This window comes from Lathyrus oleraceus, chromosome 5, assembly GCF_024323335.1.
Source record: "Lathyrus oleraceus cultivar Zhongwan6 chromosome 5, CAAS_Psat_ZW6_1.0, whole genome shotgun sequence".
NCBI lineage: Eukaryota > Viridiplantae > Streptophyta > Magnoliopsida > Fabales > Fabaceae > Lathyrus > Lathyrus oleraceus.
Genome location: NC_066583.1, coordinates 572,658,654 through 572,665,840, shown reverse-complemented (window position 1 = coordinate 572,665,840; position 7,187 = coordinate 572,658,654). Strand labels below are relative to the sequence as shown.

At 37.8% G+C, this 7,187-nt stretch overlaps 1 pseudogene; it reads right to left on the bottom strand.

Moving 5' to 3' along the window:
- Positions 1–3,761: 3,761 nt before the first annotated feature.
- Positions 3,762–5,307, bottom strand: LOC127086559 (quinolinate synthase, chloroplastic-like; annotated as a pseudogene).
- Between the last annotated feature and the right edge of the window lie 1,880 nt (positions 5,308–7,187).

The window sequence follows — 7,187 nt, the reverse complement described above, 5'->3', positions numbered from 1 at the left end:
AGGCTAGATATGACATAAGACAAACCACCGGAAATATTTTCTAAAGTGCACATAGCATTCAACCTTAAAGACGAATCCATAGACTTTGTCAAATGGACAAGCTTTTAATGCCACCGCATTGTATGAATGTTGACTTATTTGGCGTAAAGTCCACTACTATGTTGCTAATAGCACCAAGGGCTGCAACCTGGACAGAAGTGCAAAGATCAGAGAGAAGCCGTACTAATGGAATGACAATCCTTTCACTCATGGAATAACCTGCACTCAAATTCTTAATTGAGCGTGAGACAGTTTTTTTAAGCAAATGCAAGCTGCAGTCCGCATATTGGCTTCATCATGGGTTAAGGCATTAATTAGTATATTTAAGACCTGCAATGACATAAACATCGCCCTGCAGCATTCCAGTTTTGAGCAAAGATCGGCCAGTGCTAGAAATATCCCTTCAAGACGTTTGGGATGTAAATCACAATTTTGCAAGTGATTGTAGAATTTGTCTATAGCATTTGCCTCAAATGCTAACTTCTGCATATCTTCCTTTCCAGCAACTAAACTCGAAAAAGCAAAGGGAGCCTCTTCTCCAACTTGACCAGAATCATCAAGGAGCTCAAGCAAAATATATATCAATTTGGTTTTGATTGCTATGTCTTGCAGAACGCGCGACGAAGAATTCTTTATATTGATTAGGCACAAGCAGACCAGCAACCTTGTCCGAGAGTGTCGATCCTTGATTAATTCAATTACAGAACGCAGCGCTCTTCCATTTTGAAGTTCCGCAAACCTAGCGACGGCTCCTGGATTCCTTTTTTAAGAATTGTAGCTATGGACTCTAAACTAGCATCTCGCTGGCTTATTGAACCATCAAGACTGCTAATAAGTTTCTCTAAAGAACCCGCATCAGATAATATATTTTGTTCATCCCTTGTCTGACAAGAATGAATAACAATACCTGCACCAAGTCCAGTAAGATTTTCATTCTCTTTAGGTTTCACAGAAACCTGACTTGAAGGTGTTCCTTGAGATTCAGGAATTGTCATATGGCTTCCTGGTGAAGCTTCTGGAGATAACTTGAAATCCTGCCGAACAGTCTCGGTTTATTCTGTAACCACGTCAGATACATTTTTCTCAGGCTCAACAGCAGGCTCTTTGGAGTTCAAGTACTGCAAGAACTTGCATCAGAAGAGCTGAACAGTGAGCTTTCGCTGGAAGAATCCGCCATAGTATTCCTTCCCTGGTAGTTGAATCTCCACTCTTCTGGATATGCAGGTTCCCTGCTAAAGGAATCATCAACAGTGTTCCCATGAGAATGCTTGACATGCTTCTGATGGAGAGAGGAAGAATCAGCACTTGTAGCCATGGAATTTGATCGTGTCTTAGAAACATCCGGAATGGCTTCCAAGTTTCTCCTCTTAAACTTTCCAGTGGAAAAGACTGCATTGCTACTTACTGAACCCAGGGGCTTCGGAGAGTGCCTTGCATAAAGAAGCATGTATGCTCTTTCTGACAAGACTCTTGACAATTCAACAGGTTCTACCCTGCTGTCGTCAGTCCTGAACCATTCTCCTTGGATGTTTTTCACATAACAAACATAATGTCCTGAATATGCAGCATTCATGCTATCCAAATGGACAACCACTGCATAAAGACGGTATATTGGAGATTTGTCTTTTAATCCACTGATATATGGAGCCATATTTAGGACTTCAGGAAATTGAACAGACTTATTCAACTTCTCAAAGTTACCGGACTGAAATCGCTTTAATACAATCGTAAGAATATTCGGCGCCTCTAATACTGTTAGCTTCTTCTTGGCTTTCTCATATGATTTACATCTGCCACAATTATACTTATTATCCTTATCCAGGATTTCAGGCGCTGTAAACTGTCCAAGAGACCATCCATACTCCACACCTTAAGAGTATGATCACTACTGCCACTAACAAAGAAGTCCCTCTTTTTTTTGAAAATGCAATGGCTCCAACAACTCACAAAGGGAGATCAAGGGCATGTTTGAAATACATCTTAAAAACTCTTTTTTAGTTTTTGAAAATTTAAAATTTAAAAACTTGTTTGAATATAATATTTTGCAAAAGTGTTTTTAAAAACTCTTTTCTATTTTTCAGTTTTTAAAAGCAAAAAAGTGAAACAGTTTAATTGTGTTTTGCTTCTTACTTTTTAGTTTTTAGTATTATAAAACTTGAAGAAAAAACATAAAAATTTATTCTCTTCTTAAAATACTATTAAAAGATTAGATTATCAAACAAGTTTTTTCATTTTCATATTTTCAAAACAGTTTTTAAAAATTAGTTTATCAAACAAATTTTTTGTTAATTTTCTTCTTAAAAATAATTTTTTTAAATAGATTTGAAAAACAAATTTTAAGAACTAAAATTGAAAAGTGTTTCAAACATGCCCCAAGCCTCTTGTTTTGAGAAGGAAAATACAAGTCATCTTTTTCAGGCCATCGAGGATCTTCACATCCAGACTTCGGCATTTGGCACGATAGAAAAACCATTATTTAGAACAAGTTTTTTTTCTAGAACATCGATCATGGGCATCATCATTCCTCTTCCAGTCACCACCTTTGCATGGCCAATGGGTAGAAAACCAATCCTTTGAGCAACCCTCGGAGTAGATGAATAGCCTTGTAGTGCTTTTGTCTCTCCAACATATGCTAACACCACTCTAATTTGAACAACAGTCTGTTCCACAATGTTGCCAACTTGAGAAAGAGCTTATTGGCTTTTACCATATAACTTAGCCAAAGTGGTAGTATGAATGCCTCCTATTACAGCTAACTTCTCACTTATAGCATCTTGTACCATAACAGCATCGGCGTTGATGGCAAAAACAACATCGGAAGTTCGAACTTCAGTGTCGAAGAAACAAATATCTTGATCCAAAGCAGCTTCAAGATACTTAATCCTCATCCTTGTTGATTGTCTCCCGCCCGTCCACATCCAACAAGAAATCTCTGCCCATGAAGATTCCCAAATAGCAGCACCAACAATCAGAAAGTAAAACGCATACTTAACAGCTTCTTGGGTCATCCATGTACAATTGCTCCAAGAGTTCCAACTATCATGAGAATATAATCCAACCCATCAGCAAATCTGAAAAGCTCACCAAACCCAATAGAAGCAACATTCTTAATCTTCTCATTTCCATCAGAAAAATCACAACTTTTTTGTCGGGTAAAGAACTTTCCACTTCCAGTTCCATTTGTTCCTTGGATTCTCCTCTTTCTAACTCCAATGCTGGTGTTGGAGTTATTGTAGGAGAAGATGAAAGAAACTCAATGCCTTGCATTTCAGACCATTTTCATTGCTCAGAAGCTTGTGAAATTGCAAAATACCTTGCTTGAGCTACACAGTTTCACATCATTGCTTGGTTTTTATTGAGCTCATGTTTGTGAAATTGTGATGGGTTCTCTCTCTTATTTTTCATGTTTGTTGTCATGATTTATGGTTATTATTATTATTGGACTGATGTGCGCTTCACTTGGCTTGTTTGGGAAACCAAAACCTGCAGGATTGGCGCTGCCGTCAGACCAGATTGCAGATTGCTTCAGGTTGGAGACCAGATAGCAAACGACATGCCGGAAATCCCATGAAAACTCTTTTCACCAATGACAACTGTATGCGCAGGCCTTAAAGAAAATTGAAGCAACGGAGAACCGATAGCCTCTCTGATATAGAATTCCTATGAATACAAAACTCTCAGAGATTGATGCATCATCATCCAATAATTGGAAGTAAGCCTCCATGAGAAGAGGATTTTGCAGGCTCTAACAGACTACGAACTGCTGCCACAATTGCAGTCACCATCCCAGATTCTGTTCCTAAAACAAATTGAAGATGGTCATCAATGTTTCTATCCAAAGATTCTTGAACCCTGTCTTTTATGAAATCCAATATATTCTGGGTGGACCCTACTACTCCCATTCCTCTTCTTTTTGCTTCCATTGCCAATGAAAACATCTCTCCAGGTACCTCAAGATGGGCAGTAAGGAATGCATCACAATACATTTCTTTTATCATATCCACAACTTCATGGCCAAATAGATGATGAACAATGCATGATCCATCCTGATAAAAGTAAAGTCGTGGTAGTAAGGATTTAATAGAGTCTACATTATGCTCAGGATGTATCGCAGCAATCTCTTCATCGGTCATTACTGTCATCTGTTGGAACAATTCTACAATATTTGCACCCATGTAAGAATCAGGCCCATAATATATGCTCAAATCTGGCACTTGGGCAAATGCCTGTAGAATAGTCTGGATAACGTTTGATGAGGTACAGGTTATTGTTGGCACAAGCTCATGAGCATATGCCTTTGTCTCTAACTTAGTGTTAATGTATATGACATGCAAAGAAGTAGACCTAGAAGCCGGCTCAAGATACTCCATATAAGTAGAGGTAGCTGCAGCATCAGCCAATGAACAACCAATACGCTCATTTGGCATTCTATAAACATCGACCTCATTGAAACCAGCTTGATCAAGGATGGCGCGCACATTTTCCGACATAAAGTCCACACCTAGCACTGTTATGAATTTGCATCCAGCTTTTGCCATTTTGACTGCTGAATCTGCCATGACCAGTGAATCAGATATATGGATATGAAGCCACTGCTTCTGAGCAGCAGTTAAAATGCCTTGGACTTCAGGATCCATGTAAAAGTGTGCAACTACACCAATTTTCTTATCCTTCAGAACATTGACTAGTTCATCAACTTTTAACTTGTTAGGGAACAAGTATTTTGCCTGGGCTTCAGCATAACTACCCTTAGGAACAAAGCCATCAATAGTAATAATCAACGAAGAAAAAGGCTCAAACGGAACTTTCCCATCTCTCTCAGCAACCAACTGTTTCATCTTTTTCTGCATCGTAACAAGAACGTTATGCCACATGTTCACCCTAGAACGACCGGTTCCCGGTAAACCAACATTGAGAGCCACCAAATCGTCCGTGGAAACTTTCAAAACCGCTTCCGGTCCAGACCCGTCAAGAACCCAAACCAAACACGCGCAGAAGCCTTTCGTGATCTCCGAGTCACTGTCTTTATAGGATTGTTGCATGTTTTTGGGTCCCTTTTGACATCACAAACAATGAGGACCCATTACAAGCTCCAGCTATGGCACTGATGTAGTAATTATTATCCCACTGCTCCATAATCCATTCCTTGTGAAGAAAACTGGAAGACAGTTCATAAACTTGTGCTGTGAAACTAGTGCCAGTTTTGTAAATTATGTATTTTTTTTTTTGGATAATCTATGATTTGCAATGAATGAAAATTGGTGTTTCTTGTAGCAAGACAAGGATCTCTCTTTGCATCTTAGAAACTTCATGTATTCATGTGATGAGATGTTTTTTTTTATTATAAGTTATTCATATGCCATGTACATGGATGATTATGATTGAATGAATGAACGAAGTAATCGAACTATGAATGAGTATGTGGAAATTCTTGAATATGAATGGAAAATTTTCCGATGTGAATGAAGAAAATATGAATGTAAATTTGGAGTGTGAAAAACATAAAAAATATGAGATAGTAAACATGAACATGAATGAAGGATATGAAGGTGAATGAAGAAAGAATGCAAACGAGTGTTTGATTGGGAAAAATTTTCAGGGCCAAAATCGGGGTATGACAGATTAGTCTCTTCATCTTCTCCCAGTTCTTAAATTTCAAATCTCTCCCCCCTTTCAAAATCTTCTTTGCTTGTGATTTCTAAACTTAGACTTTATTGCAAATTAGAAACTTTGGCCTTATGCCATTACATTTTTGAACTCTTTTCTTAAATCAAACTTGTAAATGAACTTAACCATATTGACTTAAAATTTCAAATGACAAAAAGAACTAACACTCATTCAAACTTTTTTAGGCCTTTTGTGCCTCTTTTAAAACTTAAACTTTTGTTAAAAGAAAATCCACTCATTTTGAAACTGTTACCACGAACTACAAGGTTTTGATCCCTCATTTTTATGTTGGTACATAGGCACAAGTCTGAAGACCTTGTCAAACACAAAGATATAATTAATGAATTCTTTTCTCATCTCCACACTCTATTTATTGCAAACATATTTTATACCCAAAACACATACACACATAAAAAAGGGCTCCCTAGGAGTACCTAGGACACCTTGGGTGCTAACACCTTCCCTTTGTGTAACCAACCCCCTTATTTGTAATCTCTGGAATTTTATTAGTTTTGATTTGAAAACTTCTTATCTTTGGGTTTTGTTCGTACTTTTCCCTTTTCCTTTGGAAACAATAAAAGCGCGATGGCAACTCTGTTTTTATTGACGTTAAGTTTATCCATAGCTTAATGGTCATGAATTTATTGCTACAGTTACTTGTTGAAGAAGGCATGTAAATAAACACATGAACCTTTGACTTTCCTTGAGAAGTAGGCCACAAAACTTTGAGATGCTCTTGATTTGAGGAGCCCTACCTTGCATAATAGACTTAGGAGAAACAAGACATATTTTTGGTATTTGATTAGTGGTTAGATAAGAAATGAATCAAATAAACAGAAAAGTAAAACTTCATCAAAAAGGTGCTTGGTGATCTCTGCAAGAAGCAAACCCAAAGAAGAAAAAGGGAAAGACCAAAATGTAACCTTGCTTGTATGCGAAAATGCATATGAGATGTGGGATCCTAGGATTAAAAATTAGGGTATGACAGAATTGTCAAGGAATCAATTCATTTCAGGAAGGCTACCATCCGAGGTTTCCAGTAGTCATAGTTAGATCCATCCAGAATGGGTGGTCTGTGCACAGATCATCTGTCTCTATCCATAGTACAAGAAAGTAACGTCCCAAGATCTCACCCAGAACCAGAGCAGGATGCCTGCTCTGATACCAATTGAAATTCTGGTATCAGATATGAGATGTCGAAGGTAATGTCACGACACTAATATTTGAACAACAAGTGAAATATAAATAGGATAAAAATAGAGAAACAATTGAACAAGCGACACAAGCAATTGTTAACCCAGTTCGGTGCAAACTCACCTACGTCTAGGGGCTACCAAGCCAGGAAGGAAATCCACTAAAGAAAATTAGTTCAAAGACTCTCAATAAACAACTTCAACTTACAGTCTTTTCACCTAATCTCTACTTGTGTGGCTTCTATCTAATAACTCTTAGATATGAGACCCTACTCACTCCCCCTCAAT